Source organism: Dermacentor albipictus, chromosome 5 (genome assembly GCF_038994185.2).
Source record: "Dermacentor albipictus isolate Rhodes 1998 colony chromosome 5, USDA_Dalb.pri_finalv2, whole genome shotgun sequence".
In the NCBI taxonomy this organism is placed as follows: Eukaryota; Metazoa; Arthropoda; class Arachnida; order Ixodida; family Ixodidae; genus Dermacentor; species Dermacentor albipictus.
This window is the reverse complement of record NC_091825.1, coordinates 99,336,816-99,362,042: the sequence shown is the minus strand read 5'-3', so window position 1 is coordinate 99,362,042 and position 25,227 is coordinate 99,336,816. Positions and strand designations below refer to the sequence as shown.

At 46.6% G+C, this 25,227-nt stretch overlaps 1 protein-coding gene across 2 annotated transcripts in view; it reads right to left on the bottom strand.

Moving 5' to 3' along the window:
* The window catches only part of LOC139059974 (beta-1,4-N-acetylgalactosaminyltransferase bre-4-like), a 209,222-nt gene that overhangs the window by 54,096 nt on the left and 129,899 nt on the right, over positions 1 to 25,227 (bottom strand). The window contains exon 2 of one of the 2 annotated variants that reach the window (XM_070538636.1): positions 23,678 to 23,833. The gene's annotated coding sequence lies outside the window, so the exon portion shown is untranslated. Of the gene's footprint in view, positions 1 to 15,713; positions 15,982 to 23,677; positions 23,834 to 25,227 lie in introns of those variants that run through there. The other variant, XM_070538638.1, reaches the window with a different exon arrangement.

Below are 25,227 nucleotides of genomic sequence, written 5' to 3'. Positions count from 1 at the left end.
TACACATAATGGGGCTCCTACACGGACCCGAATTACACTGTTCCGAGGTCGTTATCACGAATTCTCGCAGTGCAAGTGGCTACTGTGCAATAAGCACCTCGCAAGAGGGACTCCTCGAAGGAAAGCATTCTTGCACTCGTTGAGACGTCTGAGCATTTGCGGAATGTTTCGCGCCGACGAGACGTGAACTGCTCAAGACTTGGCTCCAAAGCAAGAACGCTGCTCTCGCGAGCCGAACCGCGAAATTCGTGCCTGGGCTCGCCCGTTCTCGCGCTGTCCACATTGAAAAAATGGCCCTTCCACGTGGCTATAATTTTCCGCCGCTGTTCTCGGTGTTGTGCAGCCTTTCCTTCGATTGTCATTGCGCTTGCAACCGTCTGCCGAAATGGTGCTCAAACTACGCTGAAGGCTTTGTGGAAAAAAAATGATACAAGTATACAATGCCAAGCAGTTGGCCGCCAGTTCGGGGACTGTCATCCAGAAACAATGACGCTGTGTCAGGATTCCTTCCCGTCGGGTATCGCTCGAGTACTGACACTGTCTGACAGGCTCCAATCACGCAGTATGCTTACTAAGGTAAATAACTGAAGTATGTTAATCGACGCTAATCATAGCCAATAATTTATTGGCGATTATCGCACGAGTTATAATGCCCGCCACACTAAATTTTGAATGGCCAGCAACAATCGTTTCGCGTCAAAAATGCTTTGTTTTGAACACTCGCAGACATTTGTCGCTTTGACTTTGTGAGAAGTAAATTATTTGGCAGAAACGAATGTTAGCGCTGCTAGCAGTCTCGAACACTGCACCGCTATCTGCCTTTGCTTGCAACTTCGTCCACAGGGTGTCGTTGGCTGTCAAAACGCTGTCATGTTTCGTCTAACTATAATGCTCATGAGTGATACCGTGCACAAGCAAAAACTGAACGGGAAAGTTCTAACCAGACTGTGCTAGTTAAAAGTGAAAACACACTAATGCTCAGGAAAACCAGTCCGACTTCGAACTTGCACACGTTTTTATCAGAACAGGCTTAAAATGTACCATGTGTTAATGAGATTAAACCTTACTGGATTTAAGCGGGAGATTGTGGACAAAAAGAACTTATAGAAGGACAGAATAATAAAGGGAAAGGAGTTGCAGACGATCTGATTGAGGCAATGCTGCGAAACTTCTCATGAAAACAACTGTCCCAAACGTACGCAAAGTGTTATACAGGCCGGTTGTTTCAGCGAACACTTTCGAAAATTCTTAAAGGTTGCCTGTGGCAGATAGCGCAATTCTAGTCCATGAGGTAGCCTACTCGGAGCGGCGGACGCTACTTACCCAACTGAAATGCGCAATCGGGTAATTAGCAAAAAATCGCTAATTAATTGTTTAACTCATTACCTTATGGCCCATATTGAAATGAACAAATTCTAGCCGTGGAGTTCGCAAGACGGATCCACTTGGAACTAAATATTAGGATGGCACCAGTTTCGAGATATTAATTCCCGAACCTTGCGGAGAAATGCACTGGCGTTTCAGTTACTATTATTCTTAAATGCATAGAACGACATTTTGTTAAGAAAGTAACTGGAACGACAATGCATATCTCCGCAAACATCGGGAATTAATATCTCGAAACTGGTGTCAACCTGAGAATTCGTTCCAAGTGGATCCGCCTTGCGAACTCCACGGCTAGTATTTGTAAATTGCAATATGAGCCATAAGGTAATTAGTTAATATACTTAATTTGTTCATTAATCGATTATGCATGTCAATTTTTTGTGCAAGTAATGTCCACCTCATCAAGTAGACCAGCTCACGGACTAGAATTGTGCTATCTGCCACAGACAACCTTGAAAAGATTTTGAAAGTGTTTGCTGAAACGTCCCACATATTCAGAGCCCGTCGGTGTTTTGAAAGAACAAAGCAGGTAGCGACCCACAGAGCCGAAACTACGTAACCATGCGATGCACACGCAACAATGACGTCTGAATGGCGTTAACTCTGTGGTCGCTACTTTTGTGTTACAATCACGTGGTATACGCCAGTCTGCCTTGACGGCAATGTGAGCGTCGCGTACAGCGTCATAATTACGAGGCGACGAAGACCCGAAAACTGTTTCAAGCAGCAGTACTTGTTGCTACATATGATCCCCGCATCGTTCGCAAAAGCTGCGCCTCAATGTGTAATTCCACGCTCGCGGCTTCTATATACGCTCAAGGCATTCTAAACATACGATCCACTGTTTTCCATCAGTAGGCGCACTAAGGATTCAAGTCAGAGGATGCGACTAGACGGACGCACATTTCACAGAATAAGTGGTGAGAAAGTATGCAACAAGGTAAGCGAGAGAAAGAAAGCAACGGCGAAAGAGGCGGAGGGAAGGAAAAGACTTGAGTGGGGCGACTAACGACAGGTATATGGCTTAACTACAAGACAAGTATACGCTAATTACGCTCTGCTGAGTTCACGAACATTGACAGTTCCAGTTCGCCAGCTATAGGAAAGACCAGAGAAGCCGCGAGGTAATTAGAACAGTCTTCATCCCAGCTGACACGCCTACGAGATGGGAGATAAAGAACGAGTGAAGCATCGCACGTCTGCGCTGCGCGATGTTGACGCGTTTCAAAAATTAGCACCGCCATCACTATAGGATATAAGCAAAAGACGCGGAGCAGAAGAGCGTGATTTCGTGACGCGCCGTATCAAACCGTGGCACTTGGCGGACTTTCAACGCGCCGACACAGCGCCGAGAGTCTGGAGGACCAAATTAGCTATGCCGCGTTTTTCGGGATGTTAGGAGCGTCGTACGAGGAACGCATGTGCGGAACGCGCGAAAAGCCTTCTTGCATTCTATTTGGGGAGGCAGGAGCTATAGTCAAGCTTGTTCTATAGCTTTTCTTTCCTTGCCTCCCCCATCATATTACAATGGAAATAATAATAACATTATATACCTGCATCGGCTAGCATTACTTATAGCCTTCATTCATGTATCAGCTTCAGCTGGCAGAAAGCCACTAAGACACATAAAGAGCCTTTCCTCGAGAGCTCTTTGCATCGCACAACCTTCTTCCTTTCTTTTTTTTCTTCTTTAATGCGAAAGCGTGAAATAGTCCATTGAGCGAAAAAGCAGGTGTCTGTCGTCTGTAGCACCGAAGCGGCACCAGAATTCTCATTGGCTGCGAGGCCACGCCACGAGCGCGCCTCGACAGAGCAGAGTGGGCGAAAGAACACCTGCTGCTGCGTTCGCCGGGTGTTGCGTGAGGGGAGCGCGCATGGCCGCGACGCCACGTCACTTTCGCTCTCGGAAGCCGGCGCGCGGTTCACTCTCTCTCACCTCCACTGGGCTTAGCTGCTGCGCGCGCCTGCCAGCCTTGGTGGCCACTGCTGCTTCCTCGGTCTCTCGTCGCGCAGAATGTCGTTGGCATGTGGCGTTGGCACCGCAGCCTGCCGCTGCTTGCTGGCTCGGGCAACACGTAACGCTATGGCACATTACTCGCAGCGCAAAACTCGAAAAACCGCTCAGCGGCAATCATTTGGACATTAAAGCTTTCGCATTCAAAACTCACAAGAAGTGCTTAGGTGTCCTCAGACTTTTCATAATGCCATCTGTGCCACAGGGAATGAGTAGCTGATAAATGCAGCACATATGAACACAACATGATAATATGCACGTGACGCCATTGCTAGCCTTTACAACGTACTGACCTTCAGATGACAGCCTAAATTAATCAACTCGAGGCGCTGCCTAAGCTGGAAGTGAACTTATCATTCCTTCTCGTAGGATACACGGCAACCTTCAGGATGCATGGACGAACACCTGCAGTAAAAGGCAGTTCCCTTGAGATCAAAAATAAGAAGCGGAAGTGGCTAAGTCATGTAATGCCTGTATCTTTCACGTGACCTCACGAACGCAGTTTCTCACCGTGCCAGTACCCAAACTTGCCGGCAATGACGTCAGCTCACGTTTTGGAGGTGACCGTTTTTCACCGAATTATTGGTGTAGTCGATTTGCCACTCGGCACAAGACGCGCCTGTAAAGCTGTCACTTAACGCCCCGTAACCTCTCGAAAAGTTATGGTCGGTAAGTATCCGCCTCGATGCGTGCAAAATCGTGCTGCATACAGCCCTTCGATGAAAAAGGCAGATACATAAGTAAGTAAAAGCAGAAATAAATATGAGAGAGACAGGAATACGTGCGACCTACAAATGCAAGGTCGGGCTTCTGTACCGTACAAATGAAAGGCGGAACAACATGACGGAGCAATGATAAATCCGCTTTTTCTGTTGCACACGAAGAAAATATTAAGACAAGAATGTAAAGAAATCTACAAAGGTGCTAACTGAACAGATAAATCATAACAAAAACCAAGCAAAGCTCCCGCAAGTTTCCATAACGGGTTGAACTACTTAAAACCCTATAGAACAATACAAAACGGCGAAGAAGGGTACATATTGTTAAGAATGGCGAGCCGCTAAGCAAGATTGCCACCTTGCCACCCAATTACGACAAGGGGTGCAAGACGCGCATTCCGCACCCTCTCCGTCACTGCAGCTAGGAGGCGTTCGAAGAAGCGGCCTTTGTGCTGAAAACCCGCTTCCTTCCTCCAGCCCCATCGACATTGTGACGGGACGAGTTCGGTGTGTGAACAATGGTTTCGGAGTTCCCCAACGTGGACCTGATTTGACACGCATGGACAAGCTGCCGTGGGGAAGCCGTATTTTCGTGCTTCTCATGCTCGTCCAGGCGCAAAACAACGAGCGACCCTCGATCGGCACCGATACTTCCCGGAACGGCACCCCTTCAACGCCGTCGTTTGGGCTTCGGAATGTGTGTGCCTTTGTGTCTGTAAACTGATCTGCAGAGCAGCGGCGAGTTGGTGATGAGTAAACGAACAGTCGCCGCCTCGTATGGCCGGCGGATCGAGTGTATAAAAACTGTGGTTGTGCGAATGCTGAAAAGACTTCTCTTGAGCAGTCATGTTAGACTGATTCACTTCTCTCATGCAGTCATGTTGGACTGATACTCTTTTTCTCAAGCAGTCATGTTAGACTGATTTAATTTCTGTAAATAAACCCTTTTTACTCGTTCTCGATGAGAAGCAGTTCTTCACTTCATCAACGATCACAGCGTAAATAAGTTGGACGACGGCATGGGCCAGCTACCTTCGAATTCATGCCGTACTCCAATCTTGGCAAAGGACCACGGACGATGGGATTGAGCCCCCAATCCTGACAATATGAACACAGGCGACGCCAAGTTACTGCAGCGTGACACACTAATTAAACGACTAAAACATTCCTGAAGACGAAAGTTGCTCGGAAACTCGAGAGACCCTCTTCGTTTTCTGCCCAGCCACGCGAGTGTAGGCGTTATGAGCCCGGAAGACACGGCACAGCTCATTAATGGCCACTTGCTTTCCTTCCCCTCCACTTACGGCGCACGCCCGTAAACACACACACACACACACACACACACACACACACACACACACACACACACACACACACACACACTCTAGCTCTCTCTCTCTCTCAGCGCGAAATTGGAGACGCGGTTAGCGCAGCGTTCGCTATGCCGCGCTGCACGGCCGCAGACGTCGTGCACAGCGAGCCACGCTTTCGTCGGGGGGGGGGGGGGGGGGGGGGCGCACTGCGACCTACTCCACAAAAGGAAAGCCCGTAAAAAATGAAAGCAAACATAGCAGCAAAGTGAGAGAAAGAAATAGAAAGCAAGACAACCATTCCACGAAGTAGGAGCGGCGCCCGTACGTCCCCTTGTACGTATATACACAAAGAAGATTTCCATGCCGAGGCCATAAAAACGCGGCCGGCTTCGGGCCAGTACGCCAGAAGACGCCGTTAGGCCGTTAGGAAAATCGGCCGGGCCGAAAATGCCTGAACGGCGAGACGGAAGAAAGTTTCGTGGAGAGAAGTGATGGACATCGAAAAAGTGGAGATGGGTCGAAGCTTGCACGCGACCATACATCGCAGGACGGGGAAGCTGCAGAGGACGTGCGTTGAAGGGATACATACACTTACCCAAGGCATGCTCTTCGCCACCGTGTGATATAAAAAAAAAGGGAAAGAAACCGCAATCTGGGCATACGTTTACATTGCACTGTGTCCATCAAATCCACCAGTGAAGATACCAAGTAAATCAGTGTCATGCCTTTAAGAGCTATGGGCTAATTTACGGTATATTGCACCGAATTCTACCAGCGTTTTCAGCGCAGCTTGCTGGACAAGTTATATACTACACATAACGGCGATCGTTGCCGTTACGTTCCTTAACCCATCCGTCACGCGCGATGGACGCTATGTAAGAGCAACGCCTCCCAACGATTACTTAACACTAAAGAACAACACCATGTCACTCGAGAAGCTGGTAAACAAACTATTGTTGTTATAATCTCTACAGCTATTCACTTGAGAGGCAAAGGCCAACCACTACCGGAGAAAACGAAGGCCCAACTTTACCTTCGATTTCGCGCCGAAAGCTCAACACTAATATGCCAATGTGACGGACGCCAGGAACTTCGATGTACCTATACTTGCATTCGATCCCTTCTGCTCCAGAGAACGCTCTCGAAACCTATTAGGTTTAACCTTGGGTACCTTTTTAATACAACGTAGTCACCCTTTAGCGATATGATATTAACTACACTCTTAGCACGGTAACGTTTACCTTTACCTTTAGTTGCAAGTAACCTATAACATAAAGGTTACGAGCTTACTAAACCAACCTGATATTTGTGTTTTTGTTCATTTCAGACGCGGCCAGAGGTTACATGTGTCGAAATATACTATTTTAAATGTTACTTCAACGCCAAATGTTTCGTAACCTTTAGATTTTAACTTATATAAAGAAGGCTGCGATTCGTGGCTCAGGGGACCTATTGTATGGATTGGAAGTTTGCTGATTATTGTCGCATTGCAATCCTGATATGATATTTTCAGTCAGGACTAACGTGTAAAATATAGCGTGCGGCCGCGGGACAGAGGCAGGTTGGGCTAAAATAAGATGTTATTGGTGCCAGTCGGAACGTTTGTTTTCGCAATATATATATATATATATATATATATATATATATATATATATATATATATATATATATATATAGCTTAAACCTTGCACGAGCGCATGCTCAAGTCTACCAGCAGCAATTCAGAGATCAATTTTATAAACTGCATTCATGTCATAACGTAAAAGCAAGCCACAGAAACATTAAAGATATATCGGAGCATATTGTGGCGAACGACGCTGCGGCATAAGTTATAACTACGGTTCAGTGTGGTGCGACAGCCTACCGCTACCATTGCAGGCATTTTATGCTGTGGTATAAAACCTGCCTGCAGAGAAACTAAACGCAGATGCATTGTGGTGATTGAATATCAATTTGTACCCAACACGTTTGTATATCTTCTCCTGAAACACGACACCCTTTGACAGCAGGACGCACATTGAAGGGCGCACGTAGGAATACTGTAAAAGCTCGACGACCGACAGAATGAAAACGTCCAGCAGGCCCAATAACTATTCTGTAGGAGAGAAAAATGTTTTGTACACTGCAAAAGAATGTAATGTGCCGCTGTGTTTCTTTTATTATTTTTCCTTCCTAACGCATAATAGGAGGTCGTTCTAAACTGCAGCAAATGTCGGGTTCCTTATTGAGAACGCCAGACACGCACCACTTATGCACGCTCGCTAACACGCGATAATGACGCCGCTACATTCACATGACAGCGGGCGACAGCCGCTCCAGTAAGGTCTCGTAGAGAGATGAACAGGCGTTCATGGTATGAGGCCACAATGGCGGCCGACTAATGGAGCAGGGAGAAAATATACAAATACAAACGAACCGCAACATCTTTAAGCTACAGAATATGAGAATCTTAATATACTGTTATGTGACACTTCGGCGGAACTGTAGCTTGATTGTTTTTATTTGCGCTCTGTAGATGGACGCCATAATCAAACGCAACGCGCTTCAGCTTCAGCCAAACACGAGCGCAGGCTTATCTCCTCTGCGTTGTGTAGCTCTCAAGAAGCATGTCGGGAAGAGTATCGGCGATGCGGTCTTTTTGTAACGGTCGTATCGCGTTTTGTTTGATCGCTTTAACCACCTTTTAACGCTCTACGATTTCGTGATGTGCGTTTACCAAGGGTATTGTGTGTTTGAGTCGCTCGTGACGCGTGGTACAGTTACCAAAAAGACTCCTAAAGGTGCGCGAGCCGCTGTAAAGAAGCATTGCCGCCGTGGAGCAGCGACATGTTTGGCGGGCTACGTGGCCGCTGCAAGGAGCCGCACTGCCGATGGACAATGGTAAAAGTTCTTCGCTTACGTGAGAGCGGTGAGCATCGCTTATGTTGCGACTGCTGTAACGAATACTGAAGACAGCAATAAATGTGACCCAGGTAAACAACGCTTCTTTTTCATTTATTTGCAGGTGTGTGTGGGTGTGTCGTATATTTCACCGTCAATTCATGCTCATGCTTACGATACTTAGTTTTATTGAAGCGCACTACTTGCTGGCTTCATAAACACGGTCTTTTTTTTTTTTAAATCTCCATGAGTCACCGTGTTGGTTATTCTTAAAGCTCGAGCATATGTTGCACTTTCGTGCGTACGCACAGCATGAGACCTCATGCACGGAACTAGTGTTTTGTGCTGATATGGTCATATGTTTACAAATAATTTGTAAGATATCCTTAATTAAACAATAATAATTGCAGTAATTCAGTTTGTAATCACTTGATATCGCGTTTTTGCTGTTGGACTGTCACATTCTTCCGGTATTTCTTGTACTGAAGAGGATTAAGAATTGACTTGGAAATTAATTTGCATGATTAGTTTGAATTGATTAATATTTCTTTTTAAATATCTAACCTTCAATTTTTATTGTTACCGAAATGTCCTTTATAGAACATACTTAAATTTTGCGTGTTCAATTATATGTTCTGTGGTAATATTTTATCTCCTTGTGGTTAATTTATGCCTCTTTCATTACATGTTAATAGCTGTTTGCAGTGCGACTCAAACAAGCAAATATAAGATTTTAAGATTACTATACTAATCTTGTAGGCTCCACTGGAGATCGGAGAATTAACAACTGACATACTGGCCGCAGAAAGACATGATTGTGCTCTCAACAGGGATGAGATCGTCTTCCTTATGATAGTATAAGGCTTATATGTATTTCTATTTAGACATATTGTACACGAACCTTCAACATTTATGCCTATTTGCATCATTCCTGTGCTGCTTTAGCAATATATGTGTGCTGCCACGCAGCGCTCTGCTTGAAGTTTTTTTTTTTCATTATTGCTTCATGGCCGTGAAGAAGAGAGAGCAACCTTGAGCTCCCAACCTGTCCGCGTACAAACGAACATAACATCTATAGGTGCTATAGGTGTCCTGTTAGTGTCACATGACCTTTTGTGATCCTGATACCATATCGCAGTAAAACAGCGAAAAGCTTCTATCATGCTTAGACGACAGCCTGTTTAACAATACCAGAGTGTTTTAAAGTAGACATTTAGACTGAATACTTGTGGTGCCAGCAATAGAAATGTATACAATAGCGTGATCAAACTCAGTAGCCTTGATGTTCTATTTGCAATATGAGCATTTAATTTAAATATCTACAAATGTTAACTAGTGAGCTATACTTTATTAAAGGTGATACTTGATATTTGTGGTAGAGTGTGTGTGTCCATACAAGTGCCACAATTGAAGTGTGATCTTACTATTTTACATTGCTACACATTAGTCAGCATGTTTGATATCTTCTTCTGGTATATTTGCTAAGATTTTAGTATTGGTTCACATGTATGCAAGCACTGCTTGTACTACTTGCATGAACATGTATAGACGTGTAATTTCAACATCCGTTCTTAATTTTATTCTTGCTCAATTACAGCATGAAACGCTGCTTTTTTATCTCCATCCCGCTTTCCCTACAATACTGACTTCGAAGCGCTGTGCATGGCTCTATGGTAGTCTTTTTTTTTTCAGACGTTACCCATAATCAAACATTTATAACCGTGCATTTTTGCATTTGCTATATTCCATTTGGAGTGTCTTTGGAACCATATTCTTAATGTACACCAGGGCGTGCAACAATACTTGTATGGTCTTCAAAGGCGATATTAATAACAGCTGTCCCATTCCTGCTGTGCCTGCAACGTCATGGTGGAGTTCAAATTGTCCTCGTTTTCTTGTTTGCTAACCGCAGTGCAAACTTATACAGGCAGTTAACATCATTTCACTGATGTCATGTATAGCTCATAGTGTATTATGACGCGAACGTTACTACTCTTGATAGATACTTATTGCTCACATGCACAGAGAAAATGCTTCCTCCAGTGCTTACATGTCAGTTGGACACTGTCTCTTCACGCCCTTGCGTGAAGAGACAGTGCCGAAAAAGGACTGGCCGAGTGGAGTTCTCCGCGAGGGCTCACATTTCCCCGCGCATGGTTGTAGGCTGCCTAATACGGCGGCAGAAAGAAGCGCGTAAGAAAGAAGAGGCGCAAGTAAGAAAGAAGCGCGAAAGAAGGAAGAGACGCACCTTTGTTGCTAGGCGACAACTGCCTGGGCGGAGCATGCGCAGAGCAACGGGCTCTTATTGGAACACACCGCAGAAAGAAGCCCGAAAGAAAGAAGAGCCGCGTCCACGCGTTGCCAGGCGACACCGGCTTATACGGAGCATGCGCAGCGCGGTGCACATCTGGGACCTCCAGCAAGCCGCTTTGTGTAAACATTTTAATGGTCAACCAGTGTACTGCAGCAAGTAACCTCTATAGGCAAAGGCGCTCTATACTGTATGTCTATACTAAAGGTTACAGTGTTAAAGGTTATTGTAACCTCTCGTCTAAGTGCACGCCTGCCTCCCTTTCATAGAAGTTAACTTTGTAAAGGTAGATATTTAACTTATAGATTAAAGGTGCGCAAATCTGTGAGAATATACCCCTTTAATAAACGTTACCGTGCCAAGAGTGCAGATCCGAGTGAACGCCGTCTGAATGCATGACATCTCTGAAAACCGGTGCGGGGACCACTGAGCGGCATCATTAGCTATTACTTTGTTCTTACACTATAGGCCTCGTTTCAATGTAATAGCGTTTTTTTTTTCTATTGCGGAGGTAAAAATTGTAACTTATTAACTTAGGTGTGTGCGGATATTCAAGAGATTGAATACGAAACGGCAGTGGTTGCTTCTCGACTCGTGTAAGATGCAGCACTTATTTATGTATCTATTCATTTATTTATTTTCAATGCTACTGCTCTTCTTCGAGAGCGTGGCAGTTGGGCAGTACAATAATTCATCTGTACAGAGCAAGGCAAACCAAGTGCAGGTATAGAAAAACGGCATATGCAGTGCAAGTCATACAAACTATACAAGTAATACAATGGTGAGGTAAAACAAGATAGTAAAAGAAATAAAAGAGATGAAGCTTTACAAAAAATGTAAGGAGTCTAATATTAGTTTCTCTTTGAAACTAAGGTATACAACAATGTTCACTGGAGTCGACACGGAGAAAGCCGTAAGCAAGGCTCTGCTGGATAGCAGCCGCGACTGCTGTTACGAGAGGCACCAGTTGCCAGTAAACGGTCACACGGAGGCACTCGTCAGTTCACCGAAGTCCAGCTGTTACCGGCATTACGGCTTTCGTATGATGTAAATAAGCGTTCGTCATCTTTTTTTAACCAGACTCCACGGAGCTCTTACACTTTACTTTGTTTAGAAATGAGAAACCATTCGGCCTTCAAATTTGACATTCAAAGGTGCTTTTTTTTTCTACAAGATATTCGTATTCCATTCGGAGATTTCGCTATCCGAACACGTGACCCCTATTACTCATTTGTAAGTGTCCCTCCTTTCGCTCTACGTTCAGAATCCTAGCTTTACGCCATCGTGCACTGGCGTACGTACGCCCTATCTCGATTGCCTTCAGCACTCCCTCACACGACTACGAAACGCCTGCCGAGCTCTTATCACTCTGCGATGAAAGGAACTTGTCCTCGTATGAGGTACCGGGAAAAAAAAAAAGGGGGAGTCGCAGAGATAAGCCAACCAACACCCAACGCGAAGCAACGCACTATCTACTGTCCTTGGCGAGGGCTGATCCAAGATCGGCCAATTTGGAAGCGCATTGTTTGAAGCAATCATTATGCACCGTACGCGAACATATTCTTCTATCGCTGCGCGCAGGCCAACCGATCGGTATCTATTCGTGCCAGTGGGAGGCCGGGTCGGCGAGGGCTCATTTAGCGGGTCATCGATCATGCTCCCGCAGAAACTGCAGCAATTTACGACACAATTTTCTATTCGCAATCATATGTCCGACTAGGCACGCCCCCAACCCCCACCCAAAAAGAAAGTTTGCATCACGCACAAAAAGCACGTTTAATCCCTTCACAGTCACCCCCGTCCCTCCACCATGGCAAACCCAAACTCTCCTTTCTAAACACACACACACACACACACACACACACACACACACACACACACACACACACACACACACACACACACACACACACACACACACACACACACACTAAAGGAGAGAAAGAAAGAGAGGGAGTTGCACTATGTCGAAGCAGTGAACGCTACATTTGTGGGTACCTATTTCGGGCTTATATAAAACAGACACACAGAAGTAGCTCAAGCGCAGGCACATTGAGTAACTAAGTGTAACTAAGTATTATAATTGTAACTACCCAAATCAGCAGCGCGGACACATTTCTCAATCACAGACACCGGATAGCAAAGAAGGATGACTGATTTAAATCGTCAAAAACGCGCGCAAATCAAGGACTTAAGAATAAAACTGAAAACGGAACTGACTGTGCAATGGTGATGCAAGGCAGGCTGGGCACGTCCGAGAACAATGTCTGGTTATCAAACAAGCAAAAGGAGAAGAAAACAAAAGCTGACTTGTGCAACGACTTCCCAGGAAAGGATAAGAGCTCGTCGAGACCCTCTTCGCCCAATTTTATCTCACTGGCGTCCCACGCTACCGCTAAAAAAGAAACCGTCAGCAGCTCCACCAGACTGTCTCTGAGCAGGCCTTTGTTTTTTTTTTCGTTTCTTTTTTCGTTGTGGCACATCGACACACATTTTCGCTCAACGACGCCCATCGTAACATAGAAGCTGAGCTGAATTTTTATCGCTGAATGCCACAGCGATCACAGGAGTACCCCAGAATGGTCTGGTTGGCACGCATTAAAGGGACGTTAAATCATGCAAGCTCGTGTCCGGAATTTTCACTCCTGCAGTCGTAAAACGGCCGGTGTTATCGTGAGATAAGGTTTGGTAAGGTGGAAAATGCGCCAGGCAAAAGACCGGCGGCGGCGTTACTCCCTAGAAGTATTAATTGGCACCTGTCCGCCGTGATTTCATCAATTTTGACGGCTTCTATACCTGTCTGTTTATCGGTCAAGAATGATTAAATTGCGTTATAATTCAACAAAGAATACAACTTAACGAGTTTTGAGAGCTTTTCCTGCACTGTCGTGTTCTGTTGTGCTTCGGTCGCTGTGGAGAGATTGAAGCAGAGAGTGCCTCTTCTACTTCATTTCTCTGCGATAAACGCAGAAAGAAATTATAAAAATAAAACTGATGGAGAAGAGAGCACAAGCATCGCTCCTGCCCCGTGTCTGCTGAAGAGGAAGAGGACGGACGTTTCGGAGCTGCAGCTCGAGCTTGGCGGTGGCTACTCGGCGGCTGCTCAGTGCTCGACCCAACGCGATTGTGGTGACGGCTTCCCGCTATAGCACTCAAACCCCGTAGCATTTGATGGAGGTGCTGAGGTCCCTAACGGCTCGTCCTGGAACTCCGCAGCCGCACTCTTCCCGCCGCTACCGCAATCAACATGCCAGAAAAAAAAATTTAATTATGGGGTTATACGTGCCAAAACCACTTTCTGATTATGAGGCACGCCGTAATGGAGGACTCCGGAAATTTCGACCACCTGGGGTTCTTTAACGTGCACCTAAATCTAAGTACACGGATGTTTTCGCATTTCGCCCCCATCGAAATGCGGCCGCCGTGGCCGGGATTCGATCCCGCGACCTCGTGCTCAGCAGCCCAACACCATAGCCACTGAGCGACCACGGCGGGTAAAATGCCAGACGATGACGCCGATGCGCGACCGACCCACTTAAGTCGTCACCTGGCGGCTTCCAGCTAGCACTCAATAAAGCCAGCAGCAAAACAAATAAACAATGAAGTACAATGAAATTAACAAAGACAGCAACGCCGCAGGCGGGTAGTTTTCACCCTTTGTTGTCCTCCTCGATCATTATGGACGAGTCCTCCACGCACGTATGATAAATGGATTTTAGATACAAACACACATCTCCGTTCAAGTTTCGTCCGCAGTAAACAGAACATAGAAGAGAGTGGCTGAAAATTTTCGAAAGATGTCCTTGCCCGTTTAAAGTGATTCACGGTCGCGCTTTAGAGCTCTCTTATGAGGATGCAACTAGCGTAACGAAGTACCGTAAAAAGCGGAATATAGGTTTGAACTTTTCAAAAAACCGCGGCAAAAAGTCGACCCCCCGTCTTACATACAGGTAATTTTTTTTACCAGTTTATACCCATTTCTTTTAAATTTCTTTGCAATTTAAGTTTGACCGTTGGAACTATATTGAGGTCCCACCTCTATAAGCTTTTTTTTCTTTTTCTTTACAGTAGTACGCACAGGACTATGTTACAACAATGTGAGGCTAAGCGCCACCGATACGCTTGCGAGTTGAAATAAACGCAACGCGGATTCGTAAGTAGGTTGCGAAGTTTGTTCGAGGTACCTGGCGACGCTTCGTTGAAAGACCATTCATGCGCGCGAAGTTAGGAAGAAGTGAAAAGAAATAGAGTGAGTGAGCGTGTGTGTGTGACAGAGAGAGAGAGAGAGACGGACCGACTGCAGGAGGCGGAGCACTTCCACAATTACCGGTGGCTGTAATCGGACCGTAACGGGGTCTGATGCAGTAGCGGTTGCGTCTCCGCATCGATGAACGAAAAGGCAACGAAACCCGTAACGTGGCATTTGCTTTGCATGTACACATTGTCGTCTCCGCGATTCGGATCGTTCTTGTTTTTTTCCAGTTACAACAGAATTAGCCTAAACTACCTATACTATATATAGCGTGCCTCGATCGTGCTTGTATCTTTTACATATAAATTGGTAAAAAGAAAAACTCGTGAAGCGCCGCGTTGGCCGAGTGCGTGAAAAGTACAATACACGAATAGCAAAAGTCGAGCGGGCTCGCGACCCATGATTTACAGGCTTCCAATCGCACAGAGCGGGCAAAAACGTGCAAGCGAACAGAAGGACGAGAGCAAATATTGCCAGCCTAATTTAACACGAGTGTTCGTTTAACGAGTGAAGGCACACCGACGCGTCTCCCACAAGGACGCCAATTTCCGCGTGCTGTGTAAATTTAAGCGAACCGACCCCATTCGCACCCTCGCCGTGCATTCTTTTCTTCTTTTACCCACCTTTTCCAGAGGTTCGTGTTTTTTTTTTCCACGCAGGAAACGGTTATTCAAGTAAGGCTCGAAGGGAACCACGATAAAGAAAAATAACTGAAAAACGCCGGTCATACAGGTGACTTAACACATAATACATACATAATACTAAAGGCGCAAAACGGCCGACGTCCCCAGCTGACTGCCTTCCCTGTTTAACGAACAGACGACAGAACTTTACGCACCTGGCGACGGAATCCTCCGACGGCGCACGGTCGTCCCGTGACGCAACCACCAGCCCAACCTCAAGCTGTTATAGTGTCGCTGTAAAAAAATAAAATAAAAAAGCACACTGCCCGGGCTCCAGGATGTCTCCCGTGGTATCTGCGTCCTCACTGGTCCAACGTATCTCCAGGCTGTTATTCACGACACGCACAGTCAATATAACGTCCGTACAGTTTCCTTTTTCTCGCAAGCGACCGGCCGAGTCACCGGCGGCGACACACCACGGGCGCTGCCGTCCGGAGGTGACTGACAACGCTTCGCGACAGGGGCTGAGATAAAAGACAAGTGAGGGGGGGAGGGGGGCTGTTATCAGTACCTTTCCCATCCAAATGACCGCCTCCTTGCAGCGCTCCGTCGCTTATCAAAGCCACGTAGACACCCGCACCCGTAACAGCCACCGTTATCTCTCTCCCTTTGTTCCTTAAGCAGCGACAGATGTAATATGACGAGCTTCCCGGGGGATCGCGAGCGCGGACACGGTCAGTGTGACGGCAAAGAAGCGTCGCATTCGTTGGCTCACCGCGAAAGGAGAATAACGATTCCCCGTACCAAACGTCCGCCTGGAAATATGAGAAACGATGCTGAATAACGCACAAATAACTTCCTTTTTAGCAGGCAGGCTCGACGAGCAGCTGCGGCTACCTGCAGATAAGCTCATGTCAGCGCAGAATTACTTCCCGGTTGCAATCTGCTGAAGGAAAACTTTTTTTATTGCGCTTACTTGATAACAACGGTAAATTTGCGCAGAAAGGCAGGGTGATATTTTATACTCCGTTTTATGCATAAGCTACAACGCTCTGGAGGCTAGAGATACTTCTTTGCAGTCGCTGCGTTCGCACTTAGGAACAGTTCGGTGCCTTTTGACCGATTTTTGTTAAAATTTTCTTTATATAAAGTCAGTTCTGAATGAAAACAAAAATGCACACTTAGAAGCAGAGGAACCATGCACTCATTCGGCTGCTAACATGTTTTATATCAATGTGCTTTTCGTTTTTTTTTTATTTTCATCCCGTCGCGGCAGCCTCACGTGCATGCCGTCATGAACGGCCTGCAAGGGTACCGACCTAAAAAATTTTCCCAGCCAGCTGCCGCTGCGGGGGTGGCGGTTATCGGAGAACCAGACCTTGGAATGCGCCTCGACAACAACCCGTTGACGCCGGCATGTCTGCTGCGGCGACTGGCTTTGCAAGGACAATATGCCGCGTCCTCAAGCGAGCGACGCCGGGCTGTCTGCACGCAGTCGGCGGACCAAGTATTGTTAGTGGATTCGCCGTCACCGTCACAGTTTGTCTGAAGCGGTGGAACTCCTGGAAGGTGTTTTGCGGCGCCATCTCACGGGTCTTAGAAGTCGTCAGTCAATGGACAGACGCGGCGGCCACTGTCTGCGGGGTCAACTCTGGGACCAAGAGGTGCCTGCTCAGGGCAAGACCCGTGTCTGCGAAAACCCTCTCACCTTGGTGTGGTCAGTGAAACCTGTGCGGAAGTGACCGCGTAAACCCTCCCCCTCAAAGGCGGGTCGGCTACGATGACTTTGGACGCTCCGAACTAGTCGACGGTTGAACGGCCGTTTTCCCTCACCTAGGGATCTAGGGAAGACAGTGTTCTTAAGCAGCCGTGGCGCGGCTGCTGAGTGTGCATTCTCTTTCAGTCATTTACGCTAGACTGATGAACTGTAACGTTCTCATGTAGACACTGTAAATAAATCCCATATTCCTCGTTCTCCATGAGAAGTCTCTCCCTTCAACAACGTCCTCAGCGTGGATGAGTTGGACGACGGCATGGGCCAGCTACTATCTATTTCATGCCCGACCCCAAACATTGCAACTGGCTGGCAGCGGTGAGACGGACTTTGCGAAGCGGTGCTGTGTCTGCGGTGAGTGCTTGGTGCGGCGTGTCTTGTCAAGAATGGCGAGCTGCGAAACAAGATTGCCACACAGTTACGACAGGGCGACACGACGCGCACCTCTCCCTCTCCGTCGCTGCAGCTGGGAGGCGTTCAAAGAAGCGGCCTTTGCGCTGGAATCCGCCGCCTTCCACCCGCCCCATCGACATTGTGACGGAACTAGTTCGGCGTGTGTGAACAATGATTCCGGAGTTCCCCAACGCGGAGCTGATTTGACACGCATGGACAAGCTGCCGTGGGGACAACGTATTTTGGTGCGTCTCACGCTTCGGCACTCCGCCAACGCCGTCGTCGGGCATCAGAGCGCGGTTGCCTTTGTGTCTGTAAATTGATCTGCAGAGCCGCGGCGAGTTGGTGATGAGTAAACGAACAGTCGCCGCGTCGTAGGACCGGCGGATCGAGTGTATAAAAACTGTGCTTGTGCGAATGCTAAAAACACTTCTCTTGAGCAGTCATGTTAGACTGAGTCGCTTCTCTCATGCAGTCATGTTGGACTGATAGTCTTTTTCTCAAGCACTCATGTTAGACTGATTTAATTTCTGTAAATAAACCCTTTTGCCTCGTTCTCGATGAGAAGCAGTTCTTCACTTCATCAACGATCTCAGCGTAAATAAGTTGGACGACGGCATGGGCCAGCTACCTTCGAATTCATGCCGTACTCCAATCTTGGCAAAGGACCACGGACGATGGGATTGAGCCCCCAATCCTGACAGTCTGTGGAGTGTTTTGACTCTAGGCTTCATTTTGTGGTTGTTCTGTTTAGAACAGTAGGGAAGCTGGATCGTTCATTGTTAGCTAGGTTGTGTTTTCCTATAGGTAGGTTTAGCGAGCAGGACCAAGGCAGTAAAGCAGCAATCATGTAGTTAAGGACACTGCTGAGATACGAATTGTTGATTGTTTGTGAGGAAGTGGGCCTAGAGGTACGAAAGGCAATGCTAAAATCGGAATTATTGCAGCTGATTTCCGAACAGGCCAGTGAGGAGAACATTGAAATTGGGTTGGAACTTCTTAAGGAAAGAGAGAAAGGGGACACAGAGAGAGAAGAACGGGACATAGAAGAACGCGAGCTGAAAAAAAAATGCAACTTGAGCTTGAAAGAAAACGCTTGGAGTTGTCTCAAGGAAGTGAAGGGGCTCTGGGACGATCAAGTGAGGCAGAATCATACCGCATGGACAGGCTGTTGAAGCCGCTCAGTGGCTATGGTGTTGGGCTGCTGAGCACGAGGTCGCGGGATCGAATCCCGGCCACGGCGGCCGCATTTCGATGGGGGCGACACGCGAAAACGCCCGTGTAGTTAGATTGAGGTGCACGTTAAAGAACTTAAGGTGGTCGAACTTTCCGGAGTCCTCCACTACGACGTGCCTCATAATCAGAAAGTGGTTTTGGCACGTAAATTAATCCGCATTCGAGACCCACTGCGTTAGCTTAAGTTTTCAGATTGAGAGCTGACGGACAGGTTAGAATTTTCTTCCTTTTAGACTATACGTTACATATGAGAATTCAGCTTTCGTTCAGTAGTTACAGTCCAATTTCGGAGTCCATTCCAAGCCTTTTGTTGTAATAACAATACACGGCTATGGAAATAGCCTCAGGGACTGAGAGTGGCCTCAATACGGAGGCCGCAGACGGAAGGAAAAGTTATTAAACCTAGCTACGTGGTTCATTCTTGACGAAACGATGACTGTTCTTCGGCTTGACGCATAAAGAAGACATCTCTAGAGCTGAATGAATCCGTATGAGCCAGCTACCGTTATTAAAGGGACACTAAAGTGAAAAATGATTTCTTCTAGTTCAGTAAATTACCATTCTACAACACCGAAAACACCACCCTTACAGCGATACGACGTTTGGTAAGCCAGAAAAAGCACCAGAACGAAATACGGGTGGCGACGCCTACTTGAGTTCCCGCACCTGGGGGCTGTGAAGTCTCGGATTTTGATGGCATCTTCTAGGGCCTGCTAATTATATATAGCGGTACAGATTGACTACATTGTGTTCTAAAGGAACCAAATATTATATATGGTAAGTTTCGGGCGCCTTTATTCAGCCAACGCGGCCCAAATGCGAAAACATACTTTGGAATCCCTGACGTCACGCTGACGTACTGGCGCTGGGCTTTCGGCGCGAAATTCAAATACTGATACTTGGGCCTTCATTTTTTCATCCAATAATCAAAATATTTTTTTGATATGACTGCCTGCAGGGTTCTCAAACAATTCTTCATTAGTCTAAACTGATTTATTGTTTAGTGTCCCTTTAAAGGCCTGACTTGCGAAACTGAAGGTGCAAACCGGGTTACACAGCTGGCTAGTTCTCACCACTGCCGACCATTTTAGTCCTATTGCTTTCACAAAGACTCTTTAAAGGGGAATCAACAATTAGCAACAGACTCACCTATGAAGACGAACCGAACCGGTCTACGAATCGGTGAAGATGAAAAACGAAAAGTGGCAATCAACCACACGCCACTTCGTCACGGGTGCAGTCCAGTATCAAAGGTATGCGTCAGTCTTGCGTCAAAATACGCGTCAGCGAGCCTCACAGTGGAAGCTCTCATGACGCATGGGCGTGCGTTGCGCGGTTAGAAAGCGAGGGTGCGCAGTTGCATCCTATAGATGCCTTTCCAAGTGTTCTTCTACGAGCCTCAAACAACGAGGTTTCTAGAAAACGCTCCTATAGGGCAAAACGTAAATTACGCGAAGAAATCGAGCCAGTCGCGTTCAGTCAGAGGTTTAGCGTGCACATGAGGCATCGATCGTCCCACTTCGCAGTCTTCTAAAGCCAGCAATTGCGCAACTGCTCCAACCCACGGCGAGCTCCAGCTATGCCAGGAGCATTGGTCCAGGTGTAGCGCATCATGCAAGATAAATATCCGGAAACGAAGGCATCGTGTCTTTCCCTCTTTCTTTTTCGCAGAATGATAAACGGGCACGCTCTACACCTTGACGTTCGGGCTACACAGGTGGTTAAACGTTGCAGTGTTGCACGGCGAAAAGTGAACGTAACTCACGACACACTGAAGTAGAACAAGTTACGCAGGACAAGATTTATAACTCTCAACCTGGATGTCACCTGCGCACCGCACTGGCGCAGGGTTACCAAACAGGCGCAGGAAAGCCTGCGATTTGCAGAACCCCGACGAACGGCGAGAACTGCGACATTATAACTCCGGGCATGGCGGAATGCTGAAACCGCGCAATTTTCCTTGCAACCCGCGAGTTATCAATCTCATACGAAAAGCGCTGTGCAGTCGGAATAAAGCGCGAATCTACCGTTTCTTTTTTCTTTATTGACCATATATACAATATTTTTAAAAATAGTCACGCAGATAGCATAAGTCTATAGTCATTCCGTTGGATCACTTAAACAAGCAGACATCACATACGATAAATCGAAGCGAATAATCGTCTAATTAAAGGACACCAGTTAATTTTCGAATGAATTACACTACATCACATGTTTTACGAAATGCAGCCGGTTAGTTGGCGACGCATGTCCACTCTGAACCGCCTTTCAGGATGACACCAGTTACGAGGTATTAATTGCCAAATTGTGCGACGAAATACATGGGCGTTCCAGTCACTTTCGTGCCCCAATTCATAAAATGGCGGTCTGTTGAATAGTGTCAGGAACAATAGTGCACTTTTACCGCAGGTTTAACGGCGCATGTCTCGAAACCTATGTAATCGCTAAAATGTGTTCCAAGTGGATGTACCTTTAAAAACTCATCGGCTACAATCTGTAAATCGCAAAATAAAGTGTTAATTACCAAGTCAATTCGATAATTACATTTCATTAGTCGATTATGCCTTTCGATTTCTCGAGCGATTCAAGGCTGTCGCTACGAATAATCAAAGTTAAGGACTACACGCTATTTCCCACAGGCAATTATGAAAATTTGTGCATAGTACAGAAGAAAAGCCACGCGAGTATATAAGTCATAATCATTAGCCTATCTTCATGTACACTGCAGGACGAAGGACTATACCAGCACTGCAATCACCTCTATCTTGCGCTAGCTCATTCCGACTTGCGGCTGCAAATTTCGTAATTTGATGACCCCATCTAATTTCCTGCAGTCTTCGACTGCACTTCCCTACACTTGGCATCCAATCTGTAACTTTAATGGTGTGCCGGTTATCTACCGTCTTCATTACATGACGTGCCCAGCTCCATTTCTTTCTTTTAACTGTCAACTAGAATATCGGCTATATCCCCGTTTGGTCTCGGATCCACACCACTCTCTTCCTGTGTTTTAACGTATATGCTTCAGATTTTTCGTTCCATTGTTCTTTGCGCGGTCCTTGTTACCTTCCAAATTTCTGCCTTATATGCTCGCACCGGTAAATGCAATGATTGCAGTTTTCTTTCTGACGACAGTGGTAAGCTTACAGCTTACAGTTATGATTTGGGAATGCCTGCCGTGTGTGTGTATATATATATAGCAAGCAATGAATACACAAAAAGCATAGGGGTAATCAGGTGTGGTTGATACTGGAAGGCAAAATAATGGAATGGAGAAAAAATGCCGTCGGATACCACGCCCTGTGGGAATCGATGTTATGCGAAGCAGTGTGCGGGGGAGCCTACCAAGTTAACGAAACGGCGCACCAAGACGTAGGCGGCTGTTTCATGGCTTACATGACAGGCACGTCATGACATTCATGCCATGACCTATCAGTCATGTTCGTCAAACACTTGTCATACTACGACAATTTTGGAACATACAAAGTTAATGAAACGACCATAAGCCAGCCAGCCACTAGCAATTGTGTTACAGTAACTGCCATCAGTACGTCCACTAACTTGGCTACCTATGTGTACTAGATCCAGCCTTCACTCTTAAAACGGTTGCACCTTTTGGGGTGTATATTTGTCCCACAACAATAATCGTCATCTGCCTTGCTTGCGTTTCCTTTCCTGAAAACTCGGCACTCGCTACTTTCCTGTCGAGAATGCTGCGTCAGACTGATAAGGCGCATGCCGTTCGTGACTGGAAAGTACCGTGCTCGCAGCGTTAAAGAAAGGAAACGCGGGCAGCACGGATGACGATTATCGTTGTGGGACAAGATACGCCCCAAAGGGTGTAAATTTTTCTAAGAGTGTTGGGATCGTTATCCAGCGCCACTCAGAGCCATGACAGCGGCTCCATGCTTCTCGCTGTCGCAGCGCACTGGCTGCCCGCTGCTGGGTGACGTAAGCAGAACGTCGCCTGGTTGGGCACGGCTTTGCACTCGCTGCAGCCTCCAAGATTGGATTTCGCGCGCTCTGATAGCCGAATTTCGTCGTGCCACAATTCCGCGGGTAATCGCATTTTTCCAGATCCGAAAGTTAATGTAACTTGTTCGGAAATTTTGCTTCTATTTCCCAATTACGATGAGCCCGTTGAAAATAAAGATTTCAATGTTAATGGATTTCTGTTTATTAGCGACTAATCATATCACGTATCACCCACCTCATGGCCGCCACCACTGACAGAATGCCTCCGAAGGAACCATCCTCTTGTTTCAAAACAGGTACTTTTACATATTACTTAAAATCTACGTAGACTGTTACACAGTATAATTCACAAAATACACACAGTGCAAATCACGAACAAAGCGTCTGGACGGACGTGATTACTCAATGGATAAAGTGACATTGAGAAACATAGCATTATCTATTTGACGTTTCGGCCGGGAACTGGTCTTTAAAGGGACAGCTTAAAGGAACAGCACTGAAATGGTAGAAACGTCGAATAAACCATGTTAGGTTTTTCAACGCGACTTTGTTCAAGGGGACACGACGCATATATATTTAGTGTGGGCGTTCATGATGCATTGCTTAATCAACTGTATACGATCATCCCACGTGTGCATTTCTTCCTATCCTGTGTGGACGTACGGATCAGCACAAGCGGGGACTGTGCCTGAGGTCCTTCGCCGCGTCTCTCGGGCTCAACAAAAGATTGGCCCTGACTGTTACGTATGTCACACGTGGTAAAGGCACTGGATAATATATATATAGGCGGCACATACTCACCAGGTGAAAAGCGCCCCGACGATCGCGGTTGAAGAGGTTCCGCTAGGATCAAGCCGCCTAGGGAGCAACCACGTAACCTGCGCACCCGCATGGCTGCCTAAGCGAAGCCGCTGCCGCCGCCGCTGAAGTTTGGTTGAGCCGGAGGTCCGCTGACGCCTGCGAAGACGAAGAGGGCACGTCGTGTTGTTTACACTCCCGCGTGCGGAAAACAGATGAAACAACGCGTCGACGCAGCAACGCAAACAGGGAGGGCGGGATAAGCAGCTACGCGTGCACAGTATCCGCTTAGACAAGGCGTCACACGAGCGTTAACCGCAGCGAAGGTATAATACGCATACACCACGCAGGTAATGCAAGTACCAAGAATCTTGCACACGCAACACTCAGTGAACGAAGTGCATGCAATTAACAGAGCCGGGCAGAAAGTATACGTATAGATGATTTCGGAAACGATTCGAAAATGAACTAAGACACCGTGGGTGTTTTGCAAGGGTGGTCGAACGGGCATGTTGGTAATGTTGCATCTTTGGTCATCAGCGCGACTATCTATATATACAGGGGAAGTAAGAGAAGTGACAGGAAAGAACGTTGTGCAGCAATTTTTATTGCATGCGTAAACACCCTGGCTTAAATGCCACGCTATGGCACAACAGAGAGTACAGGTAGGTCACACGCGCTCGGAACTTTGCTTCTAACAAACGACATACTGATCCCATGTCTAAATATTACACTTCTTTATGGCCCAGTGACAATGAAAGGGCACTTACGTTCTCTGACTTTTCATGTGGATCGTCTCGCTGCAAACCAAAGATGCAACTGCGGGGTTTAACGTACCGCGTAATTGCACAGCGAGCCGCGAGGGAATCCGCATGAAGGGCTCCGGGTTAAATAAAGCCCTGGGGTTCTTTAACGTGTACATAGGAGACGGAAAGTAGGCGTTCTTGCGTGACGGTTGAGAGAAATAAGCATACAAGAGATGCATAGAGAAAGAAATAAAAGAGGGCGGGACAACTCCTTGTGTTTGTCTTTTGTGAGCTGTTATGCAAGAACAGCTAGTCGTTTATTTCAGGACGTCGTAGCTATGGTGCCGTAGCGGGGAGCTCGGAATTAATGTTGATCACCCTAATCCTGTCTCCCTTGAGTTCTAGTTACAAGTGGACAACTTTAGCTAATATTGTCCTTGTTGCCTAGGTGGAACGGCGTTCCACATAAAATATCAAAATGATATGAAACGGCGTTACATGTGTGTCTGTGCGTGCGTGCGTGCGTGCTAGACCTTTCTGAAGTTTTTATTTTATTATTTTAAACACAAAACAATAAATATGTGGAACTGTCATGTACCACATGGATCCGGTTACAAATGTGTGAAACAATGTTCCACAGTGTTCCGGATGGCAGTGGCTACTTCGCATGGAACACAGTAGCACATTTACATTCTCGCATGTACTACTCAAAGTGCAAGAAATTGCAATGTGTAGAACGCCATTCCATGTGTCTTGAGATTTTGCGTGGAACGCCATTTCATTTATGTGAGAGTGTATACGGTGTCC